Source organism: Rhinoderma darwinii, chromosome 4 (genome assembly GCF_050947455.1).
Source record: "Rhinoderma darwinii isolate aRhiDar2 chromosome 4, aRhiDar2.hap1, whole genome shotgun sequence".
Classification (NCBI taxonomy): Eukaryota; Metazoa; Chordata; class Amphibia; order Anura; family Rhinodermatidae; genus Rhinoderma; species Rhinoderma darwinii.
This window is the reverse complement of record NC_134690.1, coordinates 353485778-353500983: the sequence shown is the minus strand read 5'-3', so window position 1 is coordinate 353500983 and position 15206 is coordinate 353485778. Positions and strand designations below refer to the sequence as shown.

Sequence of the window (15206 nt, the reverse complement as noted above, 5' to 3'; positions counted from 1 at the left end):
GATGTTGAACGGTTTGCCCCTCATTTACTTAATCTTTCTCAATCATTTGATGGGAATAATACCCTTCCCCTTCTATGAAAGAGGCTTTTATAGTGCTGATCCACAAGCCCCGTAAAGATCCTAAAGAATGTGGCTCATACCAGCCTATTACACTACTTAATTGTGATATTAAAATATTAGCCGAAATTTTGGTGATGCGTCTCAACTTATTCACCCGGGCCAGTCCGGCTTCATGCCAGGGAAGGCCACAGATATTAACCTTCGAAGGCTATTTACTAAAATAACATCTACTGTAGGGTCGGGTAACTCCAGAAATGTTGCTTCTTTAGACCTTGAAAAAGCATTTGACTCGGTAGAGTAGACTTATCTGTGGTCTGTACTAGGCAAATATTAATTTGGACCCAGACTTATCTGATGGGTACAGTTATTATACTCCCAACCTATATCAAGTATTAAAACCAATTGTCATATCTCCTCATTTAAGCTAGCCCGAGGGACTAGGCAAGGTTGCCCACTATCCCCTTCCCTTTTTGCATTAGCCATTGTGCCACCTATAAGAGTCTCTCCTGCTATAAAAGGGTTTTGAGATGGGTGGAAGGGAGTAGCATGTCTCTCTCTACGTGGATGATACGCTACTATTCCTCAACGATCCAAGTCTATCTCTACAGGCGATGTTATCTCTGGTCGATTTATTTACGTCCTTCTCTGGACTTCGTGTGAATCGGTCCAAATCTTTAGTAATGGTGGCAGACATGTTGCCTAGGGAAGTTGCACTTCCTTTCCCACTGCAATGGGCGGACAAAATTACCTATCTAGGCAAAGTGATTAGCTCTGACATTTGTAGTTTTTTTTACCTGATAATATCACTCCTTTGATACAGCGTGCCATGATGGAGTTTGATAGATGGAAACACGTCCCTCTCAGTTACTGGCAGAATTAATTTGTTTCAAATGAACTCCCTACATAAATATTTGTACCTTTTTCACAATTCTCCAGTATGGCTACCATTATCACTATACTCCAATATTGACAAAGATCTTCGATCTTTTATTTGGGCAGGGGGTACTCCTACAATCGCCCTAGGCACACTACAATCACCCACTGAACAGGGTGGGCTGGCCCTCCCGAATCTATAGCTTTACTTCCTTGCTAGCCAACTGGTTATCGTTTTGTGGTGGTTTACTCACAGACACTTCAATGTACTGAGCTGGAAGCTTCACTTCTCGGCTCCAATGAAGCCATGGTGAACTCTATTTACAGACAGCCCCTCCCCCGGGACACACACTTACAGTCCCAGTGCAGACTACTCTGAAGGTCTGTCAGAGATCATTATTACGTTTTAACTCAGAATTGGTGTACTGGTCACCGAGGTCACCGCTTTGGCATAACCCGCTTCTGCGACAGTTACGAAGACTTCCTTACCCTAGTGAGAGTGGGCAACCTTGAGTATATTAACTTTGGAGGATGTGGTGGTAGACGATAAAGTAGTTACTTTTGTATAGCCTAGATCCAAACACCAGATCTCGACTCATCTCAGGTTCTGTTACTTCCAGCTTAGACACGCTCTTTGGTCGCAATTTGTGAGATGTCACAGACAATGTAGATCCCTGGTGGAGGATTGTGTGACGCAGGTGACGTTGGCTAAACCATTATCAATACTTTACAGACAATTGTTAACTGTATCTTCTAATAAACTTGATAGAGCCTTGGACCGATAGTCTCAGACTCTTTCTTCCATATCTACAGATGATCATAAAGAAATGCTATCCACTTTAACTGGTCCCTTGATATCTACAAGAAATCAACTTATTCAATTAACATTTTTCCACCAAATTTACTACACACCTTTTAAATTATTTAGAATACCTACTCCTGTCTGCCCACGTTGCCAATGTGCTGAGGGCTCTTTCCTACACTACATCGGTTCTGGGAACATCCAATTATTAAAAGTTTCTGGGCTGAGGTAATGGAATTTCTTGAGCTTAAAGGCAATGTGTTGCCAGAAAAACATGTTTTTTTTTTTTAAATTAAACATTTAGTGTGTGGGTGATTAAACATTGTTCAAATTTTTTTTATTTTTTTCACGAGTCAGGAAATATTATAAATTGGATTCAATTGGATTCAAATTTATAGTATTTACCATTTCTGGTCACTAGATGGAGCCATTCCCAAAAGCATGTGGTAAAGCAACCACATAGCTTTTCTGCTGCAAAATTGAGTAAAAAGCCCTCGCTCTAGTGAGCTCTCAGCATCCCCCCCTCCTTTATCCTGGCTAGTGCCGGGATAAACGAGGGGTTTGAACGGTGTAACCTCCTACACTGTGTGTCGCCATTTTTTGAGCTAACACACAGTGTAGTAGGTTTACATACAGTAGTAAACACACACAAACACGAACATACATTGAAATCTCTTACCTGCTCCTGCCGCCGCGGCTCCCTCCGGCCCGTCCGCTCCGTCTGCTGCCGCTGGTCCAAGTGCACAAGTCTGGAAGCCGCGACCGGAAGTAGTAATATTACTGTCCGGCCGCGACTTCCGGTCCACAAGAAAATGGCGGCGGACGGCGCCAATTTCAAATTGGACTGTGTGGGAGCGGCGCATGCGCAGTTCCCACACAGACGCCGTACACACAAGTGAATGGGACGGGAGCCGTTCGCAGTCCCTATGGGACTGTGGCTGCCGTATTCCATGTCTGTATGTGTCGTTAATCGACACACACAGAAATGGAACAAAAAATGGCAGCCCCCATAGGGAAGAAAAAGTGTAAAAATAAGAAAAAGTAAAACACAAACACACAAATAAATATAAACGTTTTTAATAAAGAACTAACATCTTGAACATATGAAATTTTTTTTTGTGATGACACTGTTCCTTTAAAGTAGGACTCCCTCGTATACTTGAACCCAGAACTTGTCTTTTATTATTGGTAGAAGAGATTATACCTACTATCGCTGTAAGATCTCTCATTACACTCCCATTGTTCTATGCTAAAAAAAAAGTATACTCCTGCATTGGAAGCATCCAAAGGTTCCTACGTTGTCAGCATGGATTGCATTGGTTAATTCTATTTGCCACTTTTTAAACTCACTTATGAAGCACGTGGATGCCCTAATAAATTTTTGAAAGTGTGGAGCTCTTGGAAACCCAACCCTCATACTAGCTCTTAATTTGACATTGCTCAGGTTGCTTGAGCCTGAAATTTGCTGGTCCCCCATTCCTCCACTAAACTCCATCATTAACTGGTCCTCATGAGATTTTATTGTACATTTTCTCTTGATAAGAAAAGGCTGTTAGTTAAGGTTCTGTTTTTGCTTTCTAATATATATATATATATATATATATATATATATATATATATATATACATACATATAGATAGATATAGAATGTATCCATGTGTTTTTTTTATTAATAAGTGACCTTATACACTTGGTACTATTGTACTAACTCTATGCAAACAATTTTTTGTACTTTTGTATTTGTACCGCTATTTGCTATGAGGTCTTAATAAAATTACCTTTAAAAAAAACAAAAAAAAACTATTTAAGCTACTAAATTCAAAGCTCCTAAGTCATGGCCAAATGTTTATGACACTCAAAATTTGAACATGCATTGATTATGAAGCAGAGCAGCGCGCGCGTTCAGGAGACTACGGGGTCAGGCGTGAACTCGCCTATTGCACTGCCTGACCCTGTCAATCAATTAAAGAAGAGAGAGGGGGTTGGACTGGGGAAAGAAGACATAGCAATTTGGAGCAACGGTGATGCCCTCGTTGCTCCAAAGTGCTCATATGCATATAGTGAATAAAATTATTTTCTCTGCAAACGAGGCACTCATGTGAAAAATAAATACATTTTACATTCAGGTTAGCCTACTCTAAAGGATGCTGTTGCTAGTTTGATAGGTACTACAATGACATATTGGGGATGATGTCAAACGCTTACTTCCAGCGGGGCATCATGGTTTGTTGAGCATCTATGGAGAATACTTATATTCTTAACAAAAAAAGTGGGAACAACCAATAAATAAAGTTTGGGCAGATGTGAAAGATTAAATTCACTGACCGGCATGGGTCCATCCTCAAACCCAATCCCTAGACCCTAAAAATCTTTACCAATACTTGAATAAAGCATTTTATACTCTAACAAATAAATTTACCTGTAAAACCTGCTCCCTTATAAAAACACGGACAATGAAATTAGCTGCTGTGCAGGAAAGGAAGTAAACAAAATGTTTCATTCATATGTGTCCAATATTAATACTAGTCACGGACACAGGAAACATGATACGGAACCTTTGCAGGCGAACACTGGGTAGTAACAACATTGCTGAGGCACTTGGGAGATGGTTAAGGTGCCTTAAAGAGGCTCTGTCACCAGATTTTGCAACCCCTATCTGCTATTGCAGCAGATAGGCGCTGCAATGTAGATTACAGTAACGTTTTTATTTTTAAAAAACGAGCATTTTTGGCCAAGTTATGACCATTTTTGTAGTTATGCAAATGAGGCTTGCACAAGTCCAAGTGGGTGTGTTTAAAAGTAAAAGTCCAAGTGGGCGTGTATTAGGTGCGTACATCGGGGCGTGTTTACTACTTTTACTAGCTGGGCGCTCTGAAGAGAAGTAACATCCTCTTCTCTTCAGAACGCCCAGCTTGTGACAGTGCAGATCTGTGACGTCACTCACAGGTCCTGCATCGTGACGGCCACATCGGCACCAGAGGCTACAGTTGATTCTGCAGCAGCATCAGCGTTTGCAGGTAAGTCGATCTTACCTGCAAACGCTGATGCTGCTGCAGAATCAACTGTAGCCTCTGGTGCCGATGTGGCCGTCACGATGCAGGACCTGTGAGTGACGTCACAGATCTGCACTGTCAGAAGCTGGGCGTTCTGAAGAGAAGAGGATGTTACTTCTCTTCAAAGCGCCCAGCTAGTAAAAGTATTAAAAACGCCCCGATGTACGCACATAATACACGCCCACTTGGACTTTTACTTTTAAACACACCCACTTGGACTTTTGCAAGCCTCATTTGCATAACTACAAAAATGGTCATAACTTGGCCAAAAATGCTCGTTTTTTTAAAATAAAAACGTTACTGTAATCTACATTGCAGCGCCTATCTGCTGCAATAGCAGATAGGGGTTGCAAAATCTGGTGACAGAGCCTCTTTAAGTAGCCCTGGGAAGTAGCAGGGGTGGTTGGGTAACTTTGAAATTCACGCACACTGGCCCTTTAAGAGGCAGTCAGAGCGCGTGCATGTGCACTAGGGATCCGGCAGCCGTGAGCCGCAGAAGTCAGAGGCCGCAAAGCGAGGTACGAGACCTGGCGGCGGGGACCCCATCACCCCTTTTATTACTTGCAGGCTTGTAGCTACGCTCATAAGGTGATTAGACAATTACAGGACAAAGACTGGGATTATTTATTTTGTCATCTGTCTACATCAAATAAAAATAGGAGATGACTGAAGTAGAATAATCAAGAGGCTTCCGTAAAATCTTGTAGTGTATGGTTATCAAAGTCAGGTATATCTTATTGGGTGGAACACTTAGACAGCGTGACATATTAAAATCCATGGTGGCTGTGGCTAAACACCTTCCGTCAGCCATGTACTGGGAGATTACATTTCATATAGCCCACAGTGCCTACAGCTCCCCTCACAGGAGATTTCTCATGGGGAACCCCTCTGTGTCAGATGCGGGGTCGGCCGTCGGCGTAACAAGGAAGGTAGATCACAACAAAAATAATTGTATAAGTAAAAAAAATATTTGCCCAGAAAAACCCTTCTAAAAAAATACCATATTACACTGAGGTTTGAAAATGAGATAGAACAATAAATACTAGTTTTTGTCAGGAAAATACTCAATGTAGAAAATGTATCTAAAGTTCTAATACTCCAGATCTGCTTTTATACCACATCCCTATATGATAAGATCCAAAAACAGTCTCCCCCCTGTATTCATACTGAAAATCTTATATCATAGTATTAGGCCTTATTCACACGACAGGGTCCAAGTGTCGGCCGATAAAATTGGCCGTTTTTCCCGGCCGGTTTGTATCCGTTTTGCATCCGTTCCGGGCCGTGTTGCCGTTTTTAACGGACGATCTTGACCCATTTTGCATCCGTTTTTTTTCCCTGTCCGTTTTAAAAATCGGATGAATTTCATTTGTACATTTTTGCCACACACTTCCCTCTATAGATACTGTCACAGCCCCCCTGTAGGTAGTGCCACACAGCCCCCTGTAGGTAGTGCCACACAGCTCCCTGTAGGTAGTGCCACACAGCCCCTTGTAGGTTGTGCCACACAGCCCCCCGTAGGTTGTGCCACACAGCCCCCCGTAGGTTGTGCCACACAGCCCCCCCGTAGGTAGTGACACACAGCCCCCCCGTAGGTAGTGACACACAGCCCCCCGTAGGTAGTGACACACAGCCCCCCGTAGGTAGTGACACACAGCCCCTTGTAGGTAGTGGTACACAGCCCCCTGTAGGTAATGCCACACAGCCCCCTGTAGGTAATGCCGCACAGCCCCCTGTAGGTAATGCCACACAGCCCCCTGTAGGTAATGCCACACAGCCCCCTGTAGGTATTGCCACACAACCGCCCCCCCATAGGTTATGCCACACAGCCCCCTGCAGGTAGTTCTACACAACACCCCCCCCATAGATGGAACCCCCCCTACCTGTCTGTAGATAGCGCCACCGTTCCAGGAGAAGTCCCTGACTTCAATGTCCATATATGGACAGTGAAGTCAGGGACTTCTCCTGGAGCAGAGACACCGGCCACTGGATCTGGGATTCCACTTCAGAAGTGCCTGAGGGACTTCTCCTGGAGCGGAATCCCCGGCCACATCGCCGAGGATTCCGCTTCAGAAGTCGCTGATGTCACTGTGTCCATATATGGGCACACTGAAGTCAGGGACTTCTGCTGGAGAGGAATCCCCAATCCCCGGCCACAGCGTTGCCGAAGCTCCTACATGGAGCAAAAAACATACCCTCCTCCTCTTCCTCCTAACATGCACTTTGCACTGTGAGGAGGAGAAGGAGAGAGAGCAAGCGACGAAAGACACGGCCGTCACTTGGAGCACATTCAAGTGAAGGCTGTGTACTACCTGGCCCCATAGACTTCTATGGGAGCCGGGCGGCCGGGACAACGGCCAAAAATAGGGCATGTCCCATTTTTTGACGGCCGGTTTTCCCGGGCCTTCAAAAAATCGGTCGTGTGAATAGCCCTATTAGGGGTCTATTGTTTCCACTGCAGGGAGCTGGGTTCCTAGCATCATCGTTATCTATGACGCTAGAAGTCGCTGCCTCGCTGCGGGAAAACTGTCACGTACTGAAAACATGTTTTCAGTACGGGACAGTAGTTCCGCAGAGAGGCTGTGACTCCTAGCGCCATAGATAACGATGATGCTAGGAGCCCAGCTCCCTGCAGTGTGCTCAGTCCGGGAAATGGGGCCGACCTGCGGACAGTATATCACGGACTGAACACGCTCGTGTGAATCCGGCCTTAGAGTGCAGTACACAAAGGTCATGCATATATTTAAATCCATACCACACTTTTATCATGTCTGGTAAACAGAATAAAACAAGACAAGTCTTCCAAACGTTTAGGTTACATAATGAACGGTTAAAAAAAAAAGAAGCACAATACAATCTGATTTTACATTATGTGATGCAGAATATCACCTTAGAAAACAGTGGGTCTTGTGCATCAACATTGTTCTTTTGCATATGAACAAGTTGTAAGAATATCTGTCCCAATATTGTTAACTAGAGAAAGGGCAAGAAACCACGGCGCCACTTGGTGTGGATCAAAGAAGGTGGAGGTGAGAAATAAAAATAATATATGCTCACCGTGAGGTTATGAAAGTTGAATGAAGGAGTCCACGAAATAGCTGCTGCCAGATCCGGGCCGGTTACCGAGGTGACCGCTTGGGTATGATGAGTGCACGTAGAGAAAATATGGATCTATATTGGCGCTGCTGCGTGGTGAGGACAGGATAAATCCAGAAGCCGGGTGAACGTAAAAGTATTTATTGCTATGCAACGCGTTTCAACGCCGAACTGGCGTTTTCGTCAGGCATGGTGAACACAGAAAAAAGAGACATGTATATATACACACAGACGAGGTCATCTGATTGGAGCCAGTTCAGACTGGGCAATAAGGCAAAAAAACCGCCAAAAACTCAAGCAGGTCAGAGTTCAAGCGGTACAGTCCATTGCAATGACATTTCATAGTATTTAAACAATAAAACACAATAAAAACCATAAGAAAGGTAAAAGGCGAGTTGTCACTGTAGGGAACTCTTATTTTGTTCATAAATAAAAAATGTCGGGGGATTGGATAAAAACATTGTGTGTGAGGGACGGCAATATTTTGTTATTGAATGGTTAACTGATGATATCAGAAGGGAACAAGTGGTGAACAAGTAGTGGATGATTTGTTTTTAGTTGGTTTATTTATTTCAAGCGTGGGACGTTTGTGTAACTGAGATATGAGAGGTTACGTGTGCAGGTTGGATTTGTTACTGGTTGTCAAGGAGACCACCTACGCTACGGTGGCCGACGTGGTCCAAAGCAAGATGGAACGCACAGTGAACCGCAAAACGCCAGAGGACGCCGGTCTATGCAGCAGGAACAGTGGGAGAGGAAAAGGAGAATGTGTTGCCGAGAAGGAATAGGTAGATATAAAATTGAATGTGAGTAATGGGACTAAAATTTAAATTTAATGTTTTCATTGACGCAGTGTTACATACGGTAGTTTGTTTCTATGTTTGTTTTTTATCACTATTTTTTATTTAAATTGGTTTACGTCTCTTAGAGCAAATGGAGTGTTAGGGGGGTGAAGGTGGCATCGATGAATGTTGCTGGGGCAATGCCTAATTAAAAAGGTTGGTTTATTGTCTTAGATGAAGAGTGCATAACATTTGTATTAACTCTTAAGAGTTACTGCGAGGGGAAGGAGCCCTAACAGAGATAGTTGGTGCATTAGGGTTCGGACATGAAACCGCAGATGCACAAAAGGGGGGGGGGGTGGTTGTTGATGGGAAATACGGCAGCAATTGTGTCAACCGGGTCCCGTGGTTACATATTTGGGCTGTTACACTGTACTGTATCTTTGGAGAGGGGCTGGTGGGATCCATAGGTTTTCCGATGTTTGTCTAGGGATGTTTGATAGTTAGTCTAGAGATGACTCTGTGATGTCGTTTAGACCAAATGGGTATAGTGTGTTCATTTTAAAAATCCAGAAGTTTTCTCTTTGTTTTAATTTGTTAAATCTGTTTGGGACGTCGGGGTGAATGTATTCAATGGGTGTTATTGTAATTTTATTGGATTGGCATTCGTGTGTCTGAGAGAAATGACGGGATACACTGTGTTTGAGATACCCAGTGTTAATATTGAAACGGTGATTATTGACTCGGGTTCTTAGGCATTGGGTGGTTCTACCAATGTACTGTAGTTGGCACGGGCATTCTAAAAGGTAAATGACATATGAGCTGCCACAGTTAAGGAGTGTTTGAATTGTGAATGTCTCGTTGGTGACAGTGGAAGTGTAGTTGTATTTTTTGTGGCTTATGGTGTTACAGCAAAGGCAGCGTGAGTGTCCACATTTAAAGGAGCCTTTGAGGTTAGAAAGAAAGTTTGTATGTGTTGTCAAATGTTTCTTTGTTCTGCTGGGAGCAAGTATATTTTTGAGGGTTAGGGAACGTCTGAATGTGATGTTAGGTTTGTCTGATAATGTGTCTTTTAAGTGCGGATCATTTTTTAGGATGTGCCAATGTTTGGAGAGAATGTTCCTAATCATTTTGTTGCCTCTATTGTAGGTGGTGATGAAGTTGATATTGGAGTTGCTAGGGCCAGACTTGGGTTTCACTATGGGGGGATTTAAGCAGGACTTTTGTGTGAGTTCAGAGGCTTTTGATCTTGCGCCTTTTATAAGGTTTATTGGAAAATATTTATCTTTGAATCTTTTTTCTAAGATTGCGCATTCTTTGTTGAAGTCCTTATCTGTGCTGCAGTTCTTCCTTATTCTCCTGAATTGACCAAAAGGGATGTTCTTAAGCCAGGGGCGGTAGTGGGCGCTTCTAAAATCGATATAACTATTAACGTCTACTAATTTAAAGTGTGTATTTGTCGTGAATTTGTTGTTATCGTTGTCGTAATTGATGGTGAGATCCAGAAAATCTATGGAGGTGGGGGAAAAAGTGTGTGTAAATGATAGGTCGTAGTTGTTGTTGTTTAGGGTTCCAATGAAGCGAGCGGCTTCCTCTTCAGTGCCTTTCCATACTATAAACAGGTCGTCGATGTACCGTTTGTATAGCAATATGTTGTTTTTATAGGGGTGTTCACCGTGGATGTGTGTTTTTTCGAAGGATCCCATGTAGAGATTGGCGTAGGAGGGTGCAAAACGGGTGCCCATAGCACATCCTTTGATCTGGTGGTAAAAGCTATTATTGAAGCTGAAGATGTTGTGTTTGAGGATGAAATCGATGCAGTTGGTTAGAAAATCTATCTGGGATTCGGGGATTGTGTTGGTGGATGAGAGGAAAGAATGGGCTACTTCTATGCCTTTGTTATGGGGAATGTTACTATACAGTGTAGTTACGTCTGCTGTTAAAAAGCTGATTGGGGATGTTGAAGGGTCAAAATTTAGGTCATTTAAATCTCTAATTAGTTGTGTGGAATCTCTGAGGTGGGATGGTAAGGTCAGGACAAGTGGTTGGAGATGAAGGTCAATGAAGTGTGAAAGGTTGCTTGTGAGGGAGTCTATTCCCGAGATGATGGGGCGTCCGGGCGGATCGATTAGTGATTTGTGGATTTTTGGCAGGTGGTAAATGAAGGGCATGTTCGGGAAGGGGACAGTTAGAAAACGTTTCTCTTTTTTATTTATCAGTCCTGATTTGGCAGCTGACTCAATTAGGTCTTTATATTCTTGTGTATAAAGGGATAATGGGTTGGTGGTGAGTTTTCTGTAGAACGTAATGTCGCTTAGGATCCTCGTGGTCTCATCAAAGTACTTGTGTCGGTCCTGGATAACTATGCCCCCCCCTTTGTCAGCTGGGCGAATTATGATTTCTTGATTCTTTTGGAGATTTTTCATAGCTCTTCTTTCGTGGTTAGTTAAGTTGTCAATATAATGAGATGGAAGTTCTAGTGTTCTAAATTCGTTACTAACCAGGGACGAGAATGTTTCAATCATTGGGCCCTGGTGGTGGGTCGGGTAAAAATTAGATTTGGGGTGGACTTCCACTGGGATGGCCAAGGGTGTGGGAGAATCTACAGGTAATTCAATGGTTGGGCCTGGTTTGGTGGTGTATTTGGTCATAGCGAAGTGTCTGGTGAGTGTGAGTTTTCTTATGAACCTGTTGAAGTCCATAAAAAGTTCAAAACTGTCAGTTGATGCCGTGGGGCAGAAAGAGAGGCCCCTATTCAAAAGGCTGTGTTCAGAACTGTTTAAGATGTGTAGTGATAAGTTGAACAATTTTACTGTTGGACCAGATTCGTCTTTTTGTTGAGTGATGGATGTTGGTTTGGTCTGTTTTCTGCCTCCTCTCCGTCCTCTAGGTCTATGTCTAATTTTCTTTTGGTCGAAAGATACAGTACAGTGTAACAGCCCAAATATGTAACCACGGTACCCGGTTGACACAATTGCTGCCGTATTTCCCATCAACAACCACCCCCCCCCCCTTTTGTGCATCTGCGGTTTCATGTCCGAACCCTAATGCACCAACTATCTCTGTTAGGGCTCCTTCCCCTCGCAGTAACTCTAAGAGTTAATACAAATGTTATGCACTCTTCATCTAAGACAATAAACCAACCTTTTTAATTAGGCATTGCCCCAGCAACATTCATCGATGCCACCTTCACCCCCCTAACACTCCATTTGCTCTAAGAGACGTAAACCAATTTAAATAAAAAATAGTGATAAAAAACAAACATAGAAACAAACTACCGTATGTAACACTGCGTCAATGAAAACATTAAATTTTAATTTTAGTCCCATTACTCACATTCAATTTTATATCTACCTATTCCTTCTCGGCAACACATTCTCCTTTTCCTCTCCCACTGTTCCTGCTGCATAGACCGGCGTCCTCTGGCGTTTTGCGGTTCACCGTGCGTTCCATCTTGCTTTGGACCACGTCGGCCACCGTAGCGTAGGTGGTCTCCTTGACAACCAGTAACAAATCCAACCTGCACACGTAACCTCTCATATCTCAGTTACACAAACGTCCCACGCTTGAAATAAATAAACCAACTAAAAACAAATCATCCACTACTTGTTCACCACTTGTTCCCTTCTGATATCATCAGTTTACCATTCAATAACAAAATATTGCCGTCCCTCACACACAATGTTTTTATCCAATCCCCCGACATTTTTTATTTATGAACAAAATAAGAGTTCCCTACAGTGACAACTCGCCTTTTACCTTTCTTATGGTTTTTATTGTGTTTTATTGTTTAAATACTATGAAATGTCATTGCAATGGACTGTACCGCTTGAACTCTGACCTGCTTGAGTTTTTGGCGTTTTTTTTGCCTAATTGCCCAGTCTGAACTGGCTCCAATCAGATGACCTCGTCTGTGTGTATATATACATGTCTCTTTTTTTCTGTGTTCACCATGCCTGACGAAAACGCCAGTTCGGCGTTGAAACGCGTTGCATAGCAATAAATACTTTTACGTTCACCCGGCTTCTGGATTTATCCTGTCCTCACCACGCAGCAGCGCCAATATAGATCCATATTTTCTCTACGTGCACTCATCAATATTGTTAACTATAACAGGATAATTCAGATTATCTCCAATACATTGACCAGATAATAGATCATTATGGGTAGATACTAAGTAAATATTAGAAAGTCCATTTACTTGTACAGTCCTCAACAGCTCTACTGTCACATAAAGGGAAATGAATTTGCTCCTTATACACCATTCGCGTAACATCGGTCAGAAACAAAAATATATAGGTAAAAGGTGTTTTCAGCTTTGTACAATCCCTTTTTGTTAGAAGGTTACCACACCAATAAGCTGATCACAAGGGTCCCTCTGCTGGGACCCCCATAAATCAGCTGTAAAATCTGTAAGAACCTAGAATCAAGTATTCAGTTTCCCCACAGCGCTTCCACAGGATAAATTAAGGATTACACAGTGCCCATTGAAATCCATGGGCTATCCATGTATTGCAGGGACATGCCAGGTCCTCGAAAGTCATAGACACCCTTTGTAGCCACTGTCTGCTCTGGCTAATAGATTATGGTCCTCAACGGAGGCATCCATTATACCAACAAAATTCCCTAATAGAGTATTTGAAAATGGATTTTCTAAACCACACACTCCCTTTAATCCCTTGTGCTGTTAGTAATTTTTATTAACCTCGTGTTTTCACCAGGAGTGACTTATCATGGCTTTAAATGGTGGAAATCAAAATAGACTTGCCAGATGATTTTGCCAGGCAAGCCACAACAGTCCCTTCCTTAACTAAGTGACATCTCAAAAACACCCTGATAAGATATATTACAGCTATTAAACAGCTCAAAGGCCCTGTTCACACAGAGTTTTTTTACAAGTTTTTTTGGCGCGGAAACCGCTCCGCAAAACTCGTCAAAAACGCCCGAAAATGCCGCCTCCTATTGATTTCAATGGGAGGTGGACGAGTTTTTTTACTGTGAGTAAAAAAAACGCGTCGCGGTAAAAAGAAGTGACATGACCTATTTTTAGGCGGTTTCCCCATTGCAATCAGTCAGAAAGGGTAAAAAAAACACCTTGACGAGTGTTTTGACGAGTTTTTGTCAAACAAATGTGCAAAAAAACGTCTGGAGCAGTTTTTGCAGGAGGAATTTTCCTCCTGCAAAAAACTCAGTGTGAACACAGCCTAAAACTTCCTTATGACACACAAATGACAATAGTGATGAAGTACAATTACAAAATGAAAAAAAAACAAAACAAAAAAAAAAGAATAAAGTCTAAATACCATTACACCTTTACTGAATATTCGGTGTGGCATCCCCACTGTGCTTTAGAGTATGTTACAACAAAAAACCCACATATGGTGTAAATGCAATGTCCAAGATATTTACACTACCATGTACACTTTTTAATAGATGTGTTGCCATACCCAATCTCTTCCTACTGTTTTGGGATATATCCACCGAAAAGGCAAAAAAAAAAAAAATGCCAGCAGATCCTTTCCTCTGACCCCTCAAACTGGCATAGTAAACTGTGGACCAGTGGCACTATCCCCGTCTCCGGCACTGGGAGTAAATGTTCTGGTGGCAATGAATACAGAAAGTCACATGAAGGCTGCGGCACCCCCTACATCTGGCCACTGCTTAGCAAGTAGGGTTATAGAAAATATTTTCTATCATCAATAACGTATTCTTTTAAATTGTGTTCTTCCACTTTATATTCAGACCAAAATGCACTTCATAATGATTAATGCAGACACATAAAGGTAGGAATGGATCAACTGGTTAATACATTATTTCTGCAAAACAATGAAATAATAAATATTTGATCTGAAAAGTTATAAGACAAAACTAAGGAACCTTGAATGAGGTTGCATAATATCCATGACAATTGTACATACAGTATAACTAAGAGCAAGGAAAGACTTCTTCATTCCGTAATTGTTTTAGCGCTGTTTCTGCATTGCATTCATTTGTATCATTCTATTATTACTCCTGAGCCTGACATTAATGAATTATGTATAATCCTTTACAATCTACTCACTACAACGTTCATGTATATGATTATCTGACAATGACAAATAAAGAAAATATGTACAGAGTGCATGAAACTAAGCCGATAGCAATGTAACATTACTTAATGTTAAAGAAATTATGATTTTGTACTTTAAATATTTATAATGATACCACAACTTAACAAAATAATGGAAGAATAACAAAATGACATTATTGATACAATATTTAAATTCATTAAGACCTATTCACATCAGCGTTCGGTTTCCGTTGATGGGTTCCGCTTGACCTTTCCGTCAGAGTAGCCCATCGACGGAAAGGCAAACGGAAACCATAGCTTCCGTTTGCATTACCATTGATTTCAATGGTAATGCTTCCTTTGCAAATGGTTGCCGTTTGTGTCCGTTCCGTAAGGAACTACGCTGTTGTTTCCTGAAATCAATGGTAATGCAAATAGAAGGTATGGTTTCCGTTTGCATTTCGATGATGGGTTCCTCCGACAGAAAGGTC

The 15206-nt window shown here is 42.1% G+C and overlaps 1 protein-coding gene across 2 annotated transcripts in view; it reads right to left on the bottom strand.

Annotated features, from left to right (window-relative positions):
- Positions 1–15206, bottom strand: part of KIZ (kizuna centrosomal protein) — a 126773-nt gene that overhangs the window by 59826 nt on the left and 51741 nt on the right. The gene's annotated exons all lie outside the window — the stretch shown is intronic.